A 25,683-nucleotide genomic window follows, 5' to 3' on the forward strand; every position below is an offset into this window, starting at 1 on the left:
ATTTTCTTGTCGGCTTAGTCCCTTTATTAATCTGCGGTCGCCACAGCAGAATAAACCGCCAACTTATCCAGCAAGTTTTTACGCAGCGGATGCCCTTCCCATCATTATCATATTATTATTATTATTATTATTATTATTATTATTATTATTATTATTAATTTTATTATTAATAGTAGCTGGGCCAGTTGGCATTTCTGTGTGGAGTTTGCATGCTGCGGTTTCCCCCACAGTCCAAACAAATGTGATATAGGTGAATTGAATAAACTAAATTGTTCGTAGTGGATGTGTGTGAATGATGGAAGTTTTCCAGTGATGGTTGCAGTTGGACAGGCATCCCCTGCATAAAACAAATGCTTGATAAGTTGGTGGTTTGAAACCTGGTTAACTAATTAAATTAAACTAAAGTAACATAAAAACATTTGTTGTCATGACTTTTTGTCATACAGAATTTTTAAAGTGTACTATATTAATAGAATTTTCAGTAAAAAAGTGAACTCGACTTGAAGTTGTAATCAAAGTACTGCACTTGACCTTACTGTAAAAAAATGCTGAGTTCCATAAAAGTCCTTCATGTTGTCATAAATCGATTAAGTTAACATCATTCATTCATTCATTCATTCATTCATTCATTCATTCATTCAGCATAAGTTTACTTGTCACGACTACCAGAAATCTAATCAGTGCAGATCGCTGGGAACTACACATATGCCACTGATAACTACAAATCCTGTCATGCACCACACACACACACACACACAGACCAGTTCCGGTTCTCTCCCTGATTGCACTTACACAGCTGGAAGCTCATGATGGACTAATCAAATGGACCATATAAAAAGCACATACACACACATTGACTTTGCTGAGTCTTGTTCACCTGCAACTTTACAAAGCATTATTCCATTGTCTTGCCTTGCCTTATTTCCTGACCCTCGCATTGTTTATTGTTTTTATGTTGTTTGTCACCTGTACCAATCTCTTTGTCTGTGACCCCGATTATTCTTTTGGATTACCTGCATGCTTTTGTTTGTTCCTGTTTGACCATTGCCTGCCTGACTAAGCTGAAAGTAAGCTGTGTTTCGACCCTCAGTTCCATTGTACCCCGACTCTCTGTTACAACTTGGACCTAAACTTGTAATTGTTAATTCTACTTAACATAATTATTATAATTATGGACATAGATCATGTACTTAATAATTCCTTCAGTGTGGTGAAGAGACCCCCCCCCCAATCACAACCCAGACACAAAATATTCCTGATCCAAAACTTTTGACCTGTACTGTGCCTTTCTTTAATTCATTAAATCCAGTGTTTCAGGGCTCTCGATCTTCTCGGACGGCATGTCTGCTAATCACCATAATGATATTTCAAAGCCTCAATCCCCCACAGCCCTTCACCTGCGGCTCAAGATGTGGAACATCTTTGCTAATTAAAATGCCGCCTCAAGTCAAGCCAATACACGCCACCTTACTTTAGTGCAGAGAGCACTTCAATTATGGTCATTAGCACGTTTTAGCTAGCCTTGATCCATGGCATCTCGGATTTGAATGTCTGGTCAACCGAGTAAGCTTATATGAGACGAGTCCTGAGCCATTAGGCTTGGAGTGCGCATTAGCATTTCAGTTACAGTAATTAGATCAAACTCCCACCTCCCTTCCTGATATGTGAGAAGAAAGGTCAAGGTCATTTATTTTTCAAATGCCAATAATAGAGAGTGATCTTTATCAGAGACTCTTAAATAAAGGTTCCTTTGGGGGATTTTCATAGCAGTGATGCAGAAAAGAGATTCTCAGAGGGTTAATTTACAGGGACAGACGCTGCAAGAAGATGTGCGTTAAGGTTTTTTTTCTTTTTTATAATACAAAATTAATTAAAATTAATATTTGGTTTATTTTATTAAGTTTCAATAATGCTTTTTTACATTGAAACTGGGCTAAAATACAAAATTTATTCATTATATTCTTAATCAATATAATGATATTTTTGTGGTAAACTCAAACTAAAAATTTACAGGGACGAATGCTGCAAGAAGCTTTTGTCTTCTTTATAATAATACAAACTAAGCATTACAGTTAGCTAATACTATGTGGAAATCAATATTTTGCTTAATATTGACATCAACAATATGGTCACCAACTAGAGTGTCTACAAGAGGGCTCTAGGCACATCACATCTACCATTCACTGGCTAACAAACACAGGGCTATATACTGTGTGTAATATGGGCTGCAAGTGTAGTGTAACTAAAAGTTCACAAAGATCCGGGGTAGTTATGCAGAGAATTATGGGGTATGTAGTCAGAATGGGCAATTTAGCTGATGACTGGAGTAGAATCTGTCAGCGGACTGGAAGACAGGGGTGAAACATCAAGGGACGTAACTTGTAGTACATTAGAGGCATAACTTGAAGATATGGAGACCCATGTGTCAAAATCAGTTACTAACGTCTACACCTACTCCACTCCTAAACCCAACCATCACTGTTATTAACGTCTTTACCTACCACGATTATAAACCCAATCATCATTATTAATGTCTACACCTTTCCCAAACCTAAAACTAACCATTACAGTTATTAATGTCTACACCTACCCCAACCCTAAACCCAAGCATTGTTCTCAACGTCTACACCTTTACCAAACCAAAACCCAACCATCACAGATATTAACATCTAAACCTTCCACAAACCTAAACCTAAACATCACAGTTATTAATGTCTACACCTTCCACAAAAACCTAAACCAAACCATCATAGTTATTAATGTATACACCTTCCACAAACTCAACCATCATAGTTATTAATGACTACACCTTCAACAAAACTAAACCTAACCATCATAGTTATTAATGACTACACCTTCCCCAACTCTAAAACCATTACAGTTATCATCGTCTACACCTTCACTAAACCAAAACCCAACCATCACAGTTTATGATGTCTACACCTTCCACAAACCTAACCATCACAGTTATTGACGTCTACACCGTCCACATACCCAACCATCATAATTATTATTGGCTACACCTTTCCAAAACCTAAACCCAACCATCACAGCTATTAGCATCTATACCTACCCGACCCCAACCATCGCAGTTGTTAACGTCAACACCTTCCCCAACCCTAAAACCAACCATCTCAGTTATTAACATTTACACCTTCCCCAACCCTAAACCCAACCATCACAGTTATTAGCATCTAAAACTACCCCAACCCTAAACCCAACCATCACAGTTATTAACGTCAACACCTTCCCTAACCCAAACCCTAAACCCAACCATCACAGTTATTAATGTCAACACCTTCCCCAACCCTAAACCTAACCATCACAGTTATTAACATCTACACCTTCCCCAACCCTAAACCCAACCATCACAGTTATTAACATCTACACCTTCCCCAACCCTAAACCCAACCATCACAGTTATTAGCATCTATAACTACCCCAACCCAAACCCTAAACCCAACCATCACAGTTATTAACGTCAACACCTTCCCTAACCCAAACCCTAAACCCAACCATCACAGTTATTAATGTCAACACCTTCCCCAACCCTAAACCTAACCATCACAGTTATTAGCATCTATACCTTCCCCAACCCTAAACCTAACCATCACAGTTATTAGCATCTATACCTTCCCCAACCCTAAACCTAACCATCACAGTTATTAGCATCTATGCCTACCCCAACCCTAAACCCAACCATCACAGTTATTAATGTCAACACCTTCCCCAACCCTAAACCTAACCATCACAGTTATTAATGTCAACACCTTCCCCAACCCTAAACCTAACCATCACAGTTATTAGCATCTATACCTACCCCAACCCTAAACCCAACCATCACAGTTATTAATGTCTACACCTTCCCCAACCCTAAACCGAACCATCACAGTTATTAACATCTACACCTTCCCCAACTCTAAACCCAACCATCACAGTTATTAATGTACAGCCGCGAGTTGCAGAAGCTTTCATACTTGACGCACTCGTCATTGTACTCTTATTTGCAACCACAGGGGCAACATCAAGTAGGCTAACTGTCATGACAAAATGGATGAAGAAGTCAGTGAGTTGCATGATGGGGTTGCTAAATGAATGAATATAATAATGAATAGCTTGTGGATACATTTGGAGAAAACTCATGAAAACATTTGGTTAAAATGTTCTCTGGTAAGGTTTTTAGCCATCTTGCCAACAATATGTCGTTGTGACATCTCGAATGGTTCAATTGGATCTCTATAACTGCAAGTTACGGCTCTCTAACTTACTTCGTTACGCCCTTTCATGTAACGCCCCTGTCTTGCAGTCTGCAGACATATACACTTGGGTGACTGTGACCCCCAGCGGCATTCGTGCCAATAGTAAAGTATTGTGATTTAAACTCAATGGCCTGGCAGAAGAACAGCACACCATCTTTGCGATGTGCTGGAACAGGAGATTCTCATGGTCTCCATATTTTCCAATACAGAGCAAAATCTCCGAGAAATGTATTCAAAACCACATTGAATCTGTGTCACGATAGCAGCAAGGGAAGAACCAATCGGGTTCTAGCAAAAGTGTACCTAATAAAGCGGCCATTCAGAGTATCTCCTGCACCACGTTATTTAGCATGCTCTCCTTCACACTTTTCCCCATGAATATTTCAGTATGCATCTCTCCTACAAGTGGACAACCCTCAACCCTCCTCGCTCTTTGAATGCATTTCCCACTGAGCCATGACGTCTCTCCCAACTCTGCCTTGACTCTACAGTGTCTTTATGCTTTTCTACAGAAAAATTCCAGGCCCGGGAGCCAGAGGGATATCAGCCAGCTCATTCCCTTTCAGCCTGCCTTTTTTTCCATGAAAGGAGCAGCTGTGCTTTTTTGCCGTCGTGTCACAGCAATGCTCCATCTTTCTGGGTCAGGTGCGGTGGACGGAGACAGAAGAGAGCGAAAATAAGGAAAGCAGCAGGTAGATGCTATGATGTCTGGCTGGCAATTTCCCTTGGTATCTGAAATCTTCATTTTTCCGCCCTCTGGCATGCGGCCAAACCGATTTCAACACGTAATTGGCAGGTACTGCATAAATCTGGTATTTGTGTCACTTTCTAATAATTCTGCACATTGCATAAGTGCTGGAGAGTAACTAGCTAACTTACGCTTTTGAGAAACTTAACTGCTGTCAAAATTGAGCAGCCATTATAATAACAAACTACAAAAATCAACATAACTGTGATTTCGTATAGTAAAGCTCTTGCTAATATGAAGTGTGGTTAGAGTTTGACAGTGATGGAAAACCATATGGAATAGTTCACCCTAAAATAAAAATGCACTTACTATTTATTCACTCTCAAATGATTACAAAGCTTTGTGAGTTTCTTTATACTGTTCAACACAAGATGTTTTGAACAATCTTAGAAACGGTTAACCATTGGCTTCCATAGTATAGGAAGTCTCTCGCGAGTGCCATTCATGCCTGTTGTTCTCGTGTAAATCCACCAGAGGCTGCTGACAACTTACTGACTGACCGATCCCCTGACCACCCCCCTCTCTAAACCCAACCGATAGTGTTTTCAAATAAGTTTTTTACTTAAAACTTTTACTAATCCTACTTTATCTGTTCTTCTACTTGACTTGTTTACTCCATCTACACAGAACACTATAAGCATTTGTGGGTATGTCCATAACACTGAGTAACAATTTTCTTTTTTTCCAAACAAATCTACTGCAATTAATGAATACGGATGCTAAAATAAATATGCAATACTTTCATCTGCGTTTATGACACTGGACTATAAATAGTTTGATAGACTATAAGCAGCTGGCGCATCACTGGACACTGCTGGTTAGTGTGCACGAAAAGTTCTGGTGAAGTCAGCAGGTCTGGATGAACTTCCTCAACAGTACTCTATGACTCATTATTCTGGGTTATATTGTTTTTCTCTTTCCCGATCTCAGTCTGTTTACTGTTTTCCATCTCTGTTGTTTTTCAGTCATCTATTTATAGCCCTCTAACATATGTTCTAGTTTTACAGCACTAATGGAGAGCTACGGGTCACAATCCTCTACAGTGCAAAAAAAAAACAAAACAAAAAAAAAACAACACAGGTAATTGTATTTTTATCAGAAGACAAGCTTAATTGCTAGTGCTGTAAAAAGAAATGTAGCGTTTTAGAAATCTAAACTCTTGTTATTTCAAAAGCTGAAAGGCTTTTAAAGTACGTGTTAACAGATAATTCATATGAGCTGAATTTAAACAAATTAAATTTCATAATTTATTCATTCATTTCCTTTTCGGCTTAGTCCCTTTATGACAGTTTTGCTTGATTGCTTTGATGCAGCCGTCAACTGAAACTCCACATTTTCAAAACAGTTAACACACAGGCCTAAACACCAAAATTACACATTTTGCTTGCAAAACACACATACCATGTCAAGACATTTACAACATGCAACAAAAGCTAGTTTTACCTTCAAACAACACAACTTGCAAACAAGTATATGAGCTCTTTCCATTAATCATTACACAAAGCAAAATATAGAGCTCAGTGTGAATCAGCGCACCATTACTTGACATTGTAGTCTTTTGCCAATGCCATTTGTTGTCTTTCTATTTGGGCTGTCAGATTTGCTTTTTTGCAAAGAATTGGATCCAGAATAAGAAATGCTTTGATTAAATTTATTTATATATTATATTTAATTATATTTAATATATTATATTTTAATATTTTAATTATATTTAATTATATTTATTTTTCAAACTGTGGCTGAAAACTGAAATACTGTGTGTATATATATATTAAGGGTGTCACGATCCTCCAAATCCTCGATTCGATTACATTTTCGATTCTAAAGGCACGATTCGATTCGATTTTCGATTATCAATAATTAATTAATTTATTAATGACCAATTATTTGTTTGTAGCCTACCGTTTAAACTACCTGACCTGCATGGTCTTTGTTTTACCCATAAACAAATCATACAGTAAATGAATAAAGGCAAGATACACACATAATTACCACCTGTCAATCTCTTTTTTCTGTGGGACTCGTGAATAGGCAGTGATCTGTGTCGTTATAATGGCGTCGGTAAAAAAGACGCACAACCAACAGGAACCAGCCAACAGTATCTGAGGTGTTCGCTCAAATGACTAAGTACAAGTGAGTGAAAGATTGAAGCAGCCTTCTGATCCTCTGACTGCCTGAACCTGCTGTCTCGAGCCCATGGCTGTGTGTGTGCGTCTGTGTCTGTGTGTGTGGTCACGTGATGTGCGTTTTCAGAGATAGAGAGGAAGGAGGGCTGCTCAGAAATGCTACACGCCACTGTGGATGTCAAATCGTTGTCGTTCTAAAATGCCATTTAAAAACAAAGACAGTGTAAACAGGGCCTGAGTTTGTACTTTTCGCGAGCGGATTTGCAACGGGGGCGGGCGGAGGATCGCGATGCCGGTGTTGTCTATCGGGCGAACCCTAATACGTACATAGCAGAGCTTGCAAAACTGTGTTTCAACACGAACTTTGTCAAAATAACTCACTGGAAATCCAAAATGCTTACACACCGGCGACTTCATTGAAAGAGGAGAGGATTTAAGTTCTGTCGACGGGTCTCCTGCTTCTGCAGTTTAACAAGCACTTCAACAAGCCTGTTTTTTCCCGCTTGGCAAGCCAAGTTGACGTGACATGGGGGCGTGGCAGCATCGACAATTCTATTTTTTGATTCGATAATCGAAATTGAGCATAAATTTCGATCGATTTCGATTAAAAATCGAAATCGTGACACCCCTATATATATATATATATATATATATATATATATATATATATATATATATATATATATATATATATATATATATATAATATACTTTAAATGTTAGAGAGAAAACATATAAACAAATATACAGTCAAATCTATTGGGAGTATAGAGCATAGCCATTATTGACCTCCTTAATCCCTGCTGGCACAGAACAACACAGACCTTCCAAGGTCTGTGAAGGAGTGTCAAACTGATGGTTCAGTGAATTCATACTGATCTTGGTAGTTTCTAATGGTTAGGAATAGATGGTTTCTGTATGTTACCATAGCTAAAACAATGGAGTTTGGACCACTTGACATCCGTGTTAACTGTTTTGAAAAATGTGAAAATGTGTCAGTCCAATGAGAAAGGGTTTACACATTTGTAAGACCTGTCTTCTGCTCTGCTGGGAGGGTGATAATGAAACTAAAGTGAAACCTAGTTTCTTTAAGCAAGTCAAAATGCATACAAGAACAACTGTAATCCAGTGTCGCCACAGCGGGATGAACCGCCAACTTATCTAGCACGTTTTACGCAGTGAACGCTCTTCCTGCCGCAACCCATCTCTGGGAAACTAAATTTAGTAATGTGTAATTTAATTAGTTTGTTTAAATTCAACCCATTTCAATTGTTTGCAACCACGTACCTTAAAAACAAAATGAATAAATATTATTTTCAGTATATTTTTTTCAAACTCATTTTTTATCAATTTAATTTTCTATACAGTAAATCTGTATTGGATGCTTACCAGCTACATTGGCCATCTGATTTAATCCTAAAAGGGAAAAAACACAAACAAACACATAAATAAATAAAAAGCTCGATTCCAGCCTTGTTTAATGTAGAGCGGCGCTGTTTGTTTTCATTATTTTCAGTCTGGCCATGCTGTGACCTTTCATACTGCCACACAATGTCACCAAATAAGCTCAGACTCATGCAGTGTTTGTTCTGACATCACCCTGTCAATAAAATACATCAGCTGTGCTAAAGCCTAGCATTAATGCCAAATAACTAGCTCAGTATAACACCATGGATTTCTTACATTTAACACCTCATGCAGACATTAATGCATGCTTGTGTATAATTTTTAAAGACACACACTGACTGAAGGGGTAGTTTACTCAAAAAGGAAAATTACCCTATCATTTACGTTTCATCATGTGGGTTTAAACCAGTTTGAGTTTTTTTTTCTTTTGTTGTGCACAAAATAAGATATTTTGAAGAATGCTGGTTGCTGGGACGCTTTGATGTCAATGGTAGGGGAGAATTAATAAATAAGAAATATCTTCTTTTGAGTCCAACAGAAAAAAGTAAAAGCTTTAAATAAGTGAAAGGTGAGTAAATGATGACAAATGAATGAATAAATGAATGAATGAGCAAACGAATGAACAAATGAAGTAATGAAGGAAGGAACTAACAAATGAATTAATTAATAAATTAAAAAATGAATCAATGAATGAGTGAATGAATGAAGGAACAAATGAATAAACAAACTGATGGAGAAATTAATGAACAAACAAGCCAATGAATGAAAAAATGAATAAAGAAATTAAACAAATGAATGAATTAAGGGATGAATGGAAAAATGAAGGAGCAACCGAGCAAATGAACGAACAAATGAAGGATTGAAGGAACAAACAAATGCATGAAGGAAGGAAAAAACTAACTAATGGATGATTTATGGAATGAATAAACAAACGAATGAATTAATGAAGGAATAAAGAAACAAACAAATGAATGAATAAAGAGATGAATGGAGGAATGAATGAAAGAAGGAACAAACAAATATATGAATAATTGAATGAATGAATGAACAAATTAATAAATGAATAAATAAATGAACAAACAAATGAACGAACAAATGAAGGAAGGAACAAAAACTAAATAATTAATTCAAGAATGAATGAACAAATAAATAAATAAACAAACAAATGAATGAACAAACAAATAAATAAAGGAATGAAAGAAGGAACAAACGAACTAACAAATTATTGAATGAATTAATGAAAGAATAAATGAATGAAGGGTCGAACGAACTAATGAATGAATAAATGAATGAATAAATAAAGGAAGGAAGGAAGGAACGATGAATGAATGAACAAACAAACTAATGAATGAATAAATTAATTAAGAAAGGAAGCAAGGAACGAACAAACTAACGAACGAATAAATTAATCAATGAATGAATGGATAAATGAATGAATGAATGAATAAAGAAATGAAGAAATAAACAAATGAATGAATGAAGGATGAATAGAGGAATGAAGGAATGAATGAACGAATGAAGGAATGAAAGAACAAAAACTAATGAATGAATGAATTAAATAACTAAAATAATGAATGAAGGAAGGAACAAACTAATGAATGAATGAACAAACCAATAAATGAATGAACAAACAAATGAACCAATGAATGAGCAAACGAACAAATGAACGAACAAATGAATGAAAAAACGAAAAAATGAACAAACAAATGAATGAAAAAGGGAATAAATTAATGAACGAATGAACGAATGAATGAAGGAATGAAGACAAATTAATTAATTATTGAAAGAATGAATGGATGAATGAATGGATGGATGGATGGATGGATGGATGGATGGATGGATGAACAAACAAACAAATTAATGAACAAACGAATGAATGAAAGATGGAAAAAACTAACAACTGAATTAATGAATTCATAAATAAATCCATTAAAGAATGTATGAATGAAGGAATGAATAAATGAAGGAATGAACAAACTAATGAATGAATGAAGGAAGGGAGGAAGGAAGGAAGGATTTGACTGTATTTCTGTCTGTTTTAACTCACATCAAATGAGACTGTGTTTTCCTCATCTGCTTGTGGTTTGACCAACAAAAACACATCTGAATTACGAGCTTAAACAGGATCTGAATGAATTCTACTCTATTATTTGAAAGCTCCGCCTGAGATTACAGACTGAAGCCTTCCACATCAAAACCCAATGATTTCTGATTGAATAAACAATCATTCTAACACTAGATTTTAAAACACAGCCTTTTCTATATTACAGATTCATAAAGAAAATCAAGCTGAAGGTGACAGGAACAGACTCCTCAGAAACAGGGGATTTCAGAATTACCAGTTTGCGTGTGTTAGTATTACACTGCTGCGTGTCCTTTGATATGCATGTACAGTATTTGGATTATCTTAAATCGGAAGTGAGGAGAAATTCATTTTTCATTGCTTCAAAGGGATAGTTCACCTCAAAATTCTCTAATCTTTCAATTGTTCAAAAACTATTCGAGTTTTTCTTCTATTGAGCACAAAAGAAAATATTTAGGAAAATATAGCTCCCATTGACTTAAATAGTAAACATTTTTCCAACTGTACAGTACAAGTGAAGACAATGGGACCAGCAATCAGCACGCTGTGAAAAGGGATTAGTAAAAAAGAGAGTAAATGTAATGTGAAGTTGGACGCTGACAAGGAAGTGCAGATTCAAATGCAGGGTTTATTATGTAGAGAATGATCAGGCCAGCAACAGTCAACAAAGGTGCAAACAGATGTATGTGGGCAATATAGAGTAGTGATGCAAGGATGGCGTTTATATCCGCGAGCGCTGCGGATAATCCGCGGGTTGGGTAATAAAAAAATACATTATGATTAATTGCGGGTGAATGTAGCAGAACATGGCATTGGACCAGCGGAAAAGCAGAGAATGCGCTTTGTAGAATGGGAAGATGAGACGCCCAAAATAATGGATGAAGTGCAAAAGTAGCCTATACTGTTCAAACTTTTATTAGGAGGAGTCATCAGAGGAAAATCTGCTATCGTTCTGGGAGAAACAAGATCGCTTATTTACACAAATATATTGCCTTGCGGGGAGAATCCTGTTCATTCCTACAACAAGTGGTGAAAGTGAATGCTCATTCAGTGCAGCTGCCGTGTTTGGAGGTGAGGCGGAATCACCCGAATTTAAGGCCAAGTAAAAGCAACCAGGGCTTGGCATTACCTTTTTTGATTACCAGCCACTTTGGCTAGTACACTCTAAAAAATAACTCAAGAGGTCTGTTACCACTACATAATTTAATACGTTATTGTAACTTAAAAATTCTAAAATGCTGATTAGATTAAAACTTTTAAGTTGCCAGAATAATTTTATTAAGTTTTCAAAACGGGAAAATAATGATAATTACATCAACTAAAAAATGCAGCTAATTTAAAGGTAAATATATCTGTCAGTTACATTAAAACAATATTTAACTTGTAGTAACCCAAAGAAATTGGGTTTATAAGTCACACGAATGGAGTTGTTTTGTATTTTTAAGTCCACCCACTGATCTTTTTTGTTATTTTTTTATACTTATAATATGGCACAGTACATGTTTTTTTGTTTTGTAAAACAATGAAAACCTGTGGTTTAATACAAATAAACAAATTACCATAAAAACAAAAATGTTTTTGTTAAATGTATTTCTTACAGGCCTGAACAGTTCATTTAAAAACAAACAAAAAAAAAAAAAAAACAATTTTGGCCACTTAATTCGAAACTTAATGAAAATGTTCATGTAATTAAGTACAAAACACTGGATTTGTTTTCAATTTTAATTTAAAAAACTAATTGAAACAACTTATTTTTTTGAGTACTTGCTATATAAAAACACTGATTTAAGAGGAAAAGATTTGGCTAACATAATAAAGTTTGTTGTCTGGACTAAATTTTGTTTGATTTTGTCGTAAATTCAATATATTAATACAAACTGTTGCATTTTTTTTTTTTTTGTTTTGTCTAAACAATATTTTTTAAGAGTGTAGGTTTTCAACATTACTAGCCACTCACCATTATTACTACCCACCTTTGATGCTAAAACTTCTTGATTTAAATTGTGTGTTATATCCACATGCTTCATTCATTTAACTTTTTTTTGTGTGCCGTGTATGAGCTTGCTCTATGTGAAATTAAGGATTAGCCAAATTTATCTCTGACCACACTAAAAATGAATATACTTTTTTTATTGTGTGTGTCAAACAAGTAAAATATTGCTGTATACATGCACAACAAAACCTTTATTAAAAAACAAAAACAAAATAATTGACATAAAAAATAGGTTTCCAGTTAACTACACATTAATCTCCTATGACAGCAATAACAATAACAACAATTAAACCAAATTAACAAAAATAACTGTAAGCAAAAGAAAGTAGGTGATAACGAAAGGATGATCAGGCACACATGGTTAACGTTAGGCCCATTAATATGTTCAAAGAAAGCGAAAGCAACTGCTTACAAAAGGGTATATATATATTTTTACATCTGTAGCTTTTAAAAAAAGAGCAGCAGGACTGTGTGTGCGCGAGCATCGTTTTTTATCCAGTCTATAGAGAACTAATCACACCAGTTGCACTTACAGTCATGGTTGCTTCGCACCATCGTGCAAGGAAACTGGAGTGCGCACGCTTTTTAAACAGTGTTGTGCATCACATCACCTTTGCGTACGAGTGATCATCCTTTCATTCGATATTTATCTGCCTACATCAAGCTGCTTTTCGTTTCTAAGATCACATTTGCACAAATATTGGGCCATTCTTATTGTCGACCCCTGCTTTTGAGAAACCTTCAATTTGAAAATTATTTTAAACCAGCCAAGTTGGCTAGTGGTGCTTAGTGGCAGCGGCTGTCTTACCCGCCAAAGTTGAAATCTACCTGCATTTGGCTGGTTGGCAGGTGTTAATGTCAAGCCCTGAACACAACAATAGCTGCCGTTTAGGCTGAAGTGGCACTCTTTTTGTTATCTTGTTTCTGTATCTGTAAAAGCTGAAATATCTTATTTTCTTTTCTGTGTTTGAAAATGAAGAAAATGTTGTCTAAAGACATACTTTTGTTTTTATAAATAAATAAAAATTTAAAACGTTTACGATTAACATATTAACGTAGGCTATTATTTTACCATCAGAGATGCGCAGATTAGCTCACTGAATTTGCTGTTAATATCCACGGTGACCTATCATCATGCCTAAAACAAAGAAGTAGAATAATTAAAGTGACGATCATGTGCGGATATATATATACCAGACAAACGTATATGTGCAGGCGGATGATGGGTGGATGATTAGTATGAAGCCGTGGATTCTGGTGTCATTTCAGCTGATCCGCGCATCTCTAATACAGAGTCATGGTCAATACACAGGCGAATAGTCAAAAGCAATGTAGCATAAAACGTAAACAAATAAACAAACAAGGTGAGGGTCAAAACCAGCAAGGCAAGGAAAATGCATCGTAATGTTCATAAAAGCAGACAAGACTCAGCAACAAAGTGTGCGTATGTGCTGTGCATACAGTCTTCGTAATCAATCAACAATGATCCTCTGGCTGTGATGTGAAATCAGTGGAATCTGGGACAGGTGTGTGTGAGCGGTACATGACTGGAACTTGTAGTCCATGTAATGGTGGACTTGTAGTCCGTGGGCAATCTGAGTGTTTACCAGCGATCTGCCATGAATTAGATTGCTGGTGATTGTGACAGTAAACCTGTTGCCTTATAAGCAACAAGTTGAGTTTATTTAAAAAAGTCTGTAAAGAGTTCACTTAACTTTTAGAATTATGCAAATAGTTTATTTAAGAAAAGAGAGAGTAAACCCGTAGCCTTAAAATTATTAAGTAAAATAATCTTTTTTATTTTACAGTGCATTCTTCCAAACATCTGTTTTTGTGTTTATAGAAGAATGAAACTCATTAACATTTAAGACCAAATGAGGGACAGTAAATAATAAGGTAGTTTTCATGTTTGGGTAAAATAACCCTTTAATGTTCTGCAAAGCTGAATATATACAACCAACTTTTGTATATACAACACAACCATGTCACTTAATATGTAACTATATTGTAACCATATTTTCATGGAGTATCAGTGTGAAATAGGTCATAAATCTGTCATGATGCTTCTTAAAATATATCAGACCACACCGTACAGTCAATTACAATCCATATGCATTTACAAAACATAAATCCCTTTGACACTTACAGATTATAAAGTGTTATTCAGACTTTCACCTCACCTAATTGGCCCTTTTTCTGGAGCCAGGAGCAGTAGATGCATCTGCCTGCGAGTAAATTTGGGTCTTGATAGTGTCATCAATCACTCGGCCGGCAGCTTTGGCCGGAGGCTTTCACTCTGCTGGTGTGTAAAGACTTTCAGTCGCGTGTTGTTTGGTATAGAGAAGACCACACTAAGTGGCTTTGTGCAATTTGCCAATCTTCAAACAACGGTTGTAAAGACACTCACAGCCAGAATGAAGAATTGAATATCTCCCAAAAAGAGAAAGAAGTCCTGTGAGTGTGCAGAAAAAGCAATAAAACAACAACATGTTCAACAGATAAATACATATCACTGTATATCGAAAGAATCGTGCTCCCAATGGCTAAACTCTCAGTCAAACTGGAAACTACTCGCTCAAAGTGGCTCATAGTTAGCATATGCATCCCCTGTATGGGGGACCATATGTTTACTATATGTAACCACACTATATGTTACCATATGTAACCACACAATGAACCATGGTTTTGATACCATGGTTTTACCACAGTAATACTGTAGTAATACTATAGTAAAACTGTAGGAACCATTACTCTAGTAACCATGGTTTTTGGTGTGTACTGTGTTTAAAAAAAAAAAACAGACAAAAAAAACAAAACATGATTACTACAGCAGTGTTTCTCAACTGGCGGGAACATTTTCAGTGGGTCGTGGAGTGTGTGATCAAAAAAAAAAAAAAAACAACAAAAGTTTAATTTTTCACTTATTTTGCCTTTATAAGACTTTTATTTTGAAATGCACGTGCGACAACCATACCGTTTGACATGTGAAATTTCAGCGCAAGTACAACCCCGAATATGTAAAGTGCGGATTTACATATATTGATGACAAAAAAGGCTTAAAGCCTCAGTGTGTCATATGTAGTGAGGTGCTCTCAGAAGAGAGGATGAAACCTTCTAAATTAAAACGACTTTTAGGAACCAAACATCCCAGTTGCAAGGACAAACCTGTGGACTATTTTCAAAGACGACTCCAAGACCTGAGGGCATCACAAAAATGCCGAACATCTTCATGTTCAAAACAAGTACAGGCACTCCGCTCATCTTACTGCTCACCGTGTAGCCAAGGCCAAGTAAGCCCACACAAAAGCAGAAGAGCAAATAAGTGGTGATTATTATAAAATGGTTATGATTATTTTAAGAATTTTACTTTAATTTGCTGGTTTGTTCTGTTCAACCGGATCAGTGTTAATGTTTTATTAACAGTTCAATTTAGTTAATGGTAACTGAACCTTTCCTTAACCTAACCACTGTTTACAGTATTTGACATTTTTACTCTGTAATATTTATATAATTTGCTACATTTTGTTAAATGACAGCAGTAAAATATAGTTTATTTGTAAGTCTTGGTGATTTTCTTATGATTTATCGGTCACTACTTGTGTATGTTAACAAAAAAATACAAATGAATTATAATTCCTAAAATTATATTATAGTTCCTAAGAATTTTGGTCGCGGCTTAATGACTATTTAAAAATGTGGGTTCCATGGCCAAACCAGTTGAGAACCACTGTACTACAGTATTACTGTAGTAAAACAATGTTTTTGGTGTGTACACTGAAAAAAATTATGTCTGCAAAACTGTTGCAAACAATTTATATGGGTTGAATTTAAACAAATAAAATAAATTGAGTATTGTTCAACTTAATTTGTTTGTTTAAATTCAGCCCAAATAAATTGTTTACAACCACCCAACTTAAAAAAAAAAAAAAGAGTAAATCCAAAGAATCATCTTTGAATCATATTTTTCAGTGTACTGTGGTTTTTCAAAAACATGGCTGCTACAGTTCTGGTTTCTATTATTTTATACACTGTAAAAAAATGTTATTTCAGTGGTAATTGTCTGTATTTGTTCTACAGAATTTTCCAGTTTTTTCATTATACATTGAAATACCAGTTGTTTTACAGATTTGTTCGGTAATGAACAATTCTAACATTAAATTTACAGTTATTGCTTATTATTAGGCATTACATTATCTTTCTCCTTTTTCAAGTAAATTTAGTGTATTTTTAGAGAGTGACACGAAATTTTACGTTAATATTTGCAGATTATTCCTGTAAAAATATGGAAACAAAAACTCTGTCAAATTGTTTGTAGTGAAGATTGTAAAAGATTTACATGAGGTTATAAAGTGAAATAATAGCCTATTGTTTGTAGGCTGCATATAATGCATGCACTGTAAACTCTGAAATGTTTATTATAACAATGTTGCTATGCGAACTGTGATGATCACCAGTGATCGTAGTTGAAACAATGACTGTAAAAAATATGGACGACGCGACAGCCCTTTTTCCCATTGAACGCCTTGAGGGCCAAACGCCTGCTTGACGGGCACAAACTGTCGCAAAAGACTGCTGAAATTGGAGCCAGACATGCGCAGAAGGACTGTCTGATGGAGCCAGAGGAGGAGCCGCGAAAATGAGCAGAGTCGAGCTTCCAATCAAACGCTTTATGTAAAATCAACTACGCCCCCCGAACTTCTCAGCATGCGTTTGCTGTCATATCAACACAAATGGATGTAATAATGTTAACAAATATGAGGGTTTTATATATTCAATCGCGCCAGCTCCAGGCCGCAGCGCATAACTTACTCGCGGCGTCGCGGGCTGATTCCGGCTCGCATGCGGCAGCGCCTGCTCGCTCGGCCGCCGCATCTGGCTCGATTGACTCGGGCTGGAATTGGGTAGTGAGTCCAGGCATCCGGAGTAGGTCCAGCAGAGGTAACATTAGTCAGTCTGAGCTCTAAGAGATAAGTCTCCGGCAGGCGAGAATCTAGCCGGAACTGTGTTTTGCAATCTGGGTGGCTAGGCGTGTATCAGCAAACTAATAAAGCCCGAAAAAAGCCCTGAACTTAGCGAATAAACAGTGTTCCACCAGGATCATGTATGTCAGAAACTATAGTTTACTGCTGAACTCATTTTGTCATGGTAAAATAACACAGAAATCGAATAATAACATTTCAGTCTACTTCAGTCTCCTGCCGAAGCTCAGACGCCGCGCTTTGAGAAACTGTCAATCACAGCTGTCAATCACGATGACACGCCCAGCATTAAATTACTGCTAAAAAACAAACTGTTTACAAAAATGAAGATCTGCACCTATTTCAGCACAATAACCAGTGCCTTAATCGACCAGAACTATCTTTCGGGACATTTTATTGCAAGTGTAATATTTTTTTTTATTTGGGCTCAAGTCTCCTTCATTAACACGGAGGAGGCGGGCTTTATGACTTGTACTGCAGCCAGCCCCCAGGGGGCGATCTAACGGCCGAAACCTTCACTCAAACGTAGGCTTGCGGCACACTTGAGTTGAAACTACACACATTATTTCAACAAACTACAACTCCCAGCATGCACCTCGCACACCCAGTTTCCTAATTCTAACTGATTACACTCACGGCCAAAAGACCTTTATGGACTGATTTCAAGGACTATAAACTCAGCACACACAGGCACATCATTTCTGAGTCTTGTTTAGTGCTTAACTCCTTTACTTTGTTATTTTGTTTGCCGCCTTTACACTTGGGATTATCTGTATGCACTTGTTCCTGTTTCAACCTTTAATTGCAAGATGATTCTGTTAATGAACTGCTATTTGATCCTGATCTTTGTTGTGCAGGCGTACTCACATGACACTAAACTTTTTTTGTTGTTAAAGGATGACCAAATGTGTTATTTGTAAAAAAAAAAAAAAGGAATAAAGAATTAGATAGTTTTGTATTTTTGTATTTGAGTTTAACCTACATATCCTTAAAATATTTGTTAAACTATATTATAGTTTATAGTTATATTTACAGTGTTTTATGACAACAGCAATTATTTGTACCTAAGCTTTTTTTCAGTCATTCTTTAAAAGTTACGGTGTGTTAAAAGTGGTAAAATTTCATGGAATATTTAGAGATTTTATACATAATTACATAAATTAATCTGTATAATTACATTGATAACCTACATAATTACAGCAATTATCCTCATAATCACACTAGTTATCTGTATAATTATATTAATAAATTATATATTTACAGTTAAAATCTGTAAAATGACAGTAATAACTTGTAATTATAAAACAAGAAATTACAGCTTTTTTACAGATTACTGACATTTTTTATTCTGACAGTTTTTTTTTCTGTTTTTTACAGTGCAGTTCTACTACAGTATTACTGTAGTAAAACCATGTTTTTGGTGTGTACTGTGGTTTTTAAAAACCATGGTTAATACAGTTGTGGTTCCTATTGTTTTACTATAGTTCTACTACAGTACTACTGCAGTAAAACCATGGTTTTTAAAACCACAGTATGCACCAAAAAACATGATTACTACAACTACAGTTTTACTATAAAACCATGGTTAATTTTCGTAAAAACATAATTATAAGAAGCGCATTATAGCTGCAGCATCAAAGAGAATTTCAAAAATATTGACTCTTTTTCAGTCATTTTGGTAGAAGGATCAGGTTCAAGGTGTTAAAAGAAAAGGGCTGTGTTTGGTTTTTCGGACAGACTGATGCTCAGATATGGCATGGAGGAGGTTCGTTCATTATTCTTTTTGTTGTTCTTGTCTTTGGCAGCCTTTTAACAGCCTGTCACGTGGGCGAATGTTGTGTCTGGTAGTAACTAAAAGCCAATACGTCTTAAATTTCGGCAAATGTGTTATTGTAGCCTCTAAATGCAGGGGCGTGAATGTTTGGCTTGACAGTGTTTCGATTCAGAACCAATTTCTGTAATTTCAGAGCTCTTTTTGCTTTTGACTTGATATGCTTTTAAATGGTTCCTAAAACTTCTAACAAACTTTATATATATGAGAAAAACTATATATTTTTTAATTGTCAGAAGTTATCTTGCAAATCTGTGGCAAATAATTCTCACTAGAGATGGTTGCGGTTAGTGAAATTGACGTACTGTACTTGCAAAGTTTCATATAGTCAGGAGAATTTCTGTAAGTAGAGCAGCATCAGCGGATATTAAACAGGCAGTCTGCTCATACTATAGTGACAATTAGTTGGCATGTACAGCATTGGCAATGTAACTTAACGTAAAAAAAAGGGTAAAAGGGACCATCAAAAAATAAAGTGATTCCTCATATAAATTGAATACACATTTAGACTTTATCAGTGGAGCCCCAAATAACTATTAAATAGTAATTTGATATGTTTATGTTTTTTTATTTGTTTATTTAAGGTCAAAATTATATCATTAGCCCTCCTTAGATTTTTTTTTCTTTTATATTCTTTTTTTATATTATTCTTTTATATTGTCTACAGCAAGAAGGTTGCTGGTTTGATTCCCAGCTGGGTCAGATGGCATGGAGTTTGCATGTTCTCCCCGTGTTGCCGTGGGTTTTCTCTGGGTGCTCCAGTTTCCCCCACAATCCAAAGATAAGCCCTATAGGTGAATTGAATAAGCCAAATTGTCAATAGTGTATGAGTGCGTGTGTGCATGGGTGCTTATGGCTGTTTCCCAATACTGGGTTGTGGCTGGAAGAGCATCCATTGCTTAAAACATTTGCTGGAATAGTTGGTGGTTTATTCCGCTGTGGCAACCTTTAAAATAGAGACTAAGCCAAAGGAAAATGAATGAATGTTGCATTATTTATTATATACTGTACATATAAAATAAACGGACAAATGTCCCTATAAAGAAAACTCATCCAAACAAAAATCCATCAGTTCCCATTCATGTTTTTACCTACTGACTTTGTTGTTCCACCTGCAGAAGAACAGAGCATCACTAATTCAATGAAACAGTCTGAATACCTGGAATTGATCTTGACAAGAGGTTAAATCTGTAGTGTAGCGGCTCTAATTCCAGCGACTGCTCTATCGGCTTCTCTTGAGATGCGGGTTTGCTCTCGCTCTGCTGGATCTACCGCTGTCAAAAATGAATGTTATCTTACGGCTGAGCACTGATGTGGAACAAGGAAGGACCACACAGCACCACAATGATCCGCAAATACCCGGGCCTGTTTTAAGACGCCGTGTTTCATGAAAGTTTAAATTTAAAAGGAAAAGAAAGCACTGGCCACACTGGACATTCTAGACGTAATCATTTTACGGCAAGACACTACAGAGGAAAATGCAGTGAATATTGAGAGTTTTAGCTTTTTGCCTTTAGGTTTTTGGGTCCCACTTAATATTAAGTGGCCTTAACTAATATGTACTTACACAGGAATTAATAGTTTGTTACAATGTACTTGTTGTGTAAATACATGTATTTATTGAGTATTTATGCTTGATTAAATACCGGTATGTAATTACATCTGTAATTAACTTTTGTAATTAGATTTGTAAATACACTGCTGACCATTCCCTACACCTTAACCCACCCTTAAACTTACCCACACCACCAAACCTGTCCATAACCCAACCTCTATCCCAACTCAAGAGCACCACAAGTGTTCTCAAATACATTATAAACACAGTAAGTACATTGTATTAATTTTTTGATTCAAGTACATAGTAGTTAAGGACACTTAATATAAAGTGGGACCAGGTTTTTAAGTCTAATAAAGAATTAAAAGATCCAAAACTACACATTTTAAGTGATACTTTATAAATGTATGCCTGTAGATTGGAAGTACAGTACATGTTTTCTAAGTTTTCTTAAAAAGAGTTTTTTTTTAAGGTGAGACGCTACAGACTAAATACAGTCAGTTTTGAGCTTTTTGGCTTTTGTTTTTTTTGTCCGATAAACTTAAAACATCCAATAATGCACATTTTAAGTGATACTTCATTAATTTCTGTCTGTATATTTAAAACGCACAGTACATGTTTTTTTTTTCATGTTTTCTAAAAAATAGTTTTTTAAACCTAATCCATGTACATTTTCTTGGGAATTAAATTTCTAAAGGAGCTGTTGACATGAAATGGAACCAGATTTTGCCAATAAAAGAACAAACAATACGAACATAAAATAAAATAAAAATAAATTAAAAATGTTATGTGTATAAACAAAGGAATGACACAAGGAGAAAGTACTGCACTACTGACATGTATTTAATACTTTTAATACTTAAAAATGATTTTTTGCCCTCTTGATGCCTCTGTGGGTCTTGTCTATCAAATCTGAGCCATATAAATCATTAAAATACACTCAACAAGTCATTTATAACTTGTTAACTAACAGCATGTTAGTTATCAAGTGGTTATTTATAAGGCACAGTTACAAATAATTAGCAAACTATTAACCTTAATTTAACATGTCATTTATAACTCCTTAACTAACAGTTTATTAATGGACTATTAACTAGTTATAATGGATAGTTATTCCAAAGTGTTACCGTATGAGGGAAAACAATGTTAACAAACATTTTATTATTATTTTTGATTGATAATAGATTTTGTTTACCAAAATAAATCTACACTGAAATGGTCAAAAGAAGGAAAGTATAAAGAGATAGGCGACGCAGTGGCACAGTGGGTAGCACGTTTGTCTCACAGCAAGAAGGTCGCTGGTTCGAGCCTCGGCTCAGTTGGCGTTTCTGAGTTTGCATGTTCTCCCTCTGTTTGCGTGGGTTTCCTCCGAGTGCTCTGGTTTCCCCCACAGTCCAAAGACATGCAGTACAGGTGAATTGGGTAGGCTTAATTGTCCGTAGTGTGTGTGTGTGAATGTTTCCCAGAGATGGGTTACAGCTGGAAGGGCATCTGCTGCGTAAAAACTTGCTGGATAAGTTGGCGACTCATTCCGCTGTGGCGACCCCGGATTAATAAAGGGACTAAGCCGACAAGAAAATTAATGAATAAATGAATGAATAAAGAGATAAGTTCATCCAAAAATGAAAATCATTTATTCACCATTCGCTTGTCTTTCTTTCTTCTGTTGAAAATTCATTCATTCATTTTCTTGTCGGCTTAAGCCTAGTTCACACTAGAGGATTTTAAGCTTGATTTAAGCCCGATTTGGAAGTTAACGAGTTCGCCGACAGATCGGGCTGTGATCGGGAAGAAATCTGCGGGTGCTCGGCGCTCGCCGCTCTTTATGTGTGAACTACTGAACAACCAAGCCTCGCTGACGCGTCGCCGACACATAGCAGACAGAAATCCAACATTTAGCATGCTTAATATTCCAGAGCAGTCGGCCGACTCAACCCCAGGTGTGGTCCGATGTAGTGATGAGCTGCAGCCAATGAGAGAGCAGATCAGCATGAGCTGAATGCCTGTGTGCTCAGGAGCTCAACAGAAACATCTGTGATTGGTCAGAATGGGCATCGGTGCACTCACTTCATTCTGTGTTAACACAGACATGAGAGTAGGCTATATTAACAGTGGTACTATCACTATTAGAATTACCCTACTGCTCATTTTGACCGTTCTCATATAAATGCCATATTGTCACAACATATTTAAATTCAAAGCTATTATTGAGATATTAAAATTAAGATTTGAACGTCTGGCATCATATTTAATGACACCATTACCCTAAAAATATAATCTTTTTTTTTGGTAACACAGGCTATAAATATGTAGTTAAGATACTAGAACATGCAAAGGTCTTGGCTTTCATTTTCACTTTTAAACAGGAGCTATTTCGCGGCACAGAATATGCTGTTTTGAAAGATATCTGAAGTAAATTTCTGTTTTTGCCATCAGAAAGTTTTGTTTATGTTAGCAGGAAGTTGCTATGCAAAAAATGCACACATATTGAAAGTCACAGCGCAAAGTATCAGACATGCATGCAGTCATTTTGACCAATATGGTAATTTAAGGCAGAAATGCTCAGTTCTTTACTGTTTTGTAATAAAAAAATGACAATGTCTGAAAGAAATACACAGATAATTAGAAAACGGCAGGGTGTTTTTTGTTAGTTTTATTTCAAAGATTTATACAATTACAAAAATTAAAAACTCTCTGTGTATCTATCCACTCGAACCTTGCAGATGAGTGATTAATCCGCTGATAAATCAGCTGATTTGACGATGTTTTTAAATGCTTTCTTAAAAGCTTGAAACGCGTGTGATGTAATCAGCACACAAGCAGCCAATAGTGTTCAGCTTTTTCTGACGACTCCTCCCTCAAAATTTCATTGGCTGTGGTTTGGTAGCTTGAATGAGCTGTTGGGGAATGAGTTGTCAGATCATGTAGTGTGTGACCCCCCTCTTATGGATCATTCACAGACTGTTGCATAGTGTGAACACCACAAAGATTAAAAGACACAAAGTCAAGTCATGTAGTGTGAACAGCACAGCGATCTGATGATGGTTAAAATCCTGTAGTGTGAACTAGGCTTTAGTCCCTTTGTTATTCCGGGGTCGCCACAGCGGAATGAACCGCCAACTTATCCAGCAAGTTTTTATGCAGCGGATGCCCTTTCAGCCGCAACAAATCTCTGGGAAATCTGTGGAAAATAAAAGAGGATATTTTAAAGAACGCTGCACCAATGGCACCCATTGACTTAAATAGCAATTAATATTATGTTTCCCAGAACTGGGTTGTGGCTGGAGGGGCATCGGCTACGTAAAACATATGCCAGAATAGTTGGCGATTCATTCCACTGCGTCAACCTCTAAAATAAACATTAAGCCACTAAGCCCTGATGAATAAGGTACTAGGGTAAAGGAAAATTAATGAATTATTTTTGCTTAATGCGTCAGTTAGGTCAATGGGTGGCAGTCAATGGGAAGCAACCAGCTAATAAAAGTCACTGGGGGCAACCAGCATTCTTCAAAATATTTTCTTTTGTGTTCAACAGAAGGAAGGAAGCCATAAAGGTTTAAAATCAAATGACAGGGTAAATGAGAGTAAACTAATCCTTTAAAACATTTGCATACCATTTGCAGTTGTATTTAAAGCTCAATAGTAGATGTAAACATGACTTCAGTTTGTGTTTTGGCAGGTTTATTTTAAATAAATAAACACATACCAAAAAATATAAATGAATAATGACTATTTTAAATCAGTAAGACTGTAGTATGTGCTGTTTAAGTTTAATAAACTGCTGGAATCTGAATTAATGTTTTATAAATGAACAAGTGTTAGCGAGTCTGTCTCTGCATGTGGCTTGATAAAACAGGTTTATACTTCACATTCAACATGTTCTCTGATTTTCTCTGTCTGGCTTGCAGCAGAAAATAGGCTGAGCGATATTCTGCTCACACTGGCGCTTCTGGGACGCTGCTCGTGTGGACAGTGTGACTGCTGTAAAATGTTAATATAGGGACCAAAATAGATAGACGCACCACTTACACGTAGCACACACAGGATGTGTGAAATGTAGCCAGTAAAACAAGAGGGGGGAAATAAAAAGTCTAAACTTGGAAGTATAATGAGTGACCATGAGAACACATCAGCTACAAAAAAGGGAAAACGGGAACAATAACAAATGCATAGCAACACCCTACACTTTCAGAATAATAATAATAATAATAATAATAATAATAATAATAATAATAATAATAATAATAATAATAATAATAATAAAAATAATAGGGCGACGCAGTGGCGTAGTAAGCAGTGCTGTCGCCTCACAGCAAGAAGGTCATGATTCGAGCCTCAGCTGGATCAACTGGCATTTCTGTTTGGAGTTTGCATGCTCTCCCTGAGTTCCTGTGGGTTTCCGCCGGGTGTTCCGGTTTCCCCCACAGTTCAAAGACATGTGGTACAGGTGAATTGGGCAGGCTAAATTGTCCATAGTGTATGAGTGTGAATGAGTGTGTGTGGTTGTTTCCAGAGATGGGTTGTGGCTGGAAGGGCATCCGCTGCGTAAAAATGTGCTGGATAGGTCGGCGGTTCATACCACCTTGGTGACCCCAGTTTAATAAAGGGACTAAGCTGACAAGAAAATGAATGAATGAATGAATAATAATAATAATAATAATAATAATAATAATAATAATAATAATAATAATAATAATAATAA

At 36.2% G+C, this 25,683-nt stretch overlaps 1 long non-coding RNA gene across 1 annotated transcript; it reads left to right on the forward strand.

Annotated features, from left to right (window-relative positions):
* The first annotated feature begins 19,560 nt into the window (after positions 1-19,560).
* Positions 19,561-24,761, forward strand: LOC147841553 (uncharacterized). Its single transcript, XR_015504564.1, has 4 exons — positions 19,561-21,410; positions 21,594-22,228; positions 22,593-22,673; positions 24,013-24,761. It is a non-coding gene; the product is annotated as an uncharacterized LOC147841553 (long non-coding RNA).
* Positions 24,762-25,683: the final 922 nt, after the last annotated feature.

The sequence above is a fragment of the Danio rerio genome, chromosome 12, assembly GCF_052040795.2.
Source record: "Danio rerio strain M-AB ecotype USA chromosome 12, GRCz13ab, whole genome shotgun sequence".
Lineage (NCBI taxonomy): Eukaryota > Metazoa > Chordata > Actinopteri > Cypriniformes > Danionidae > Danio > Danio rerio.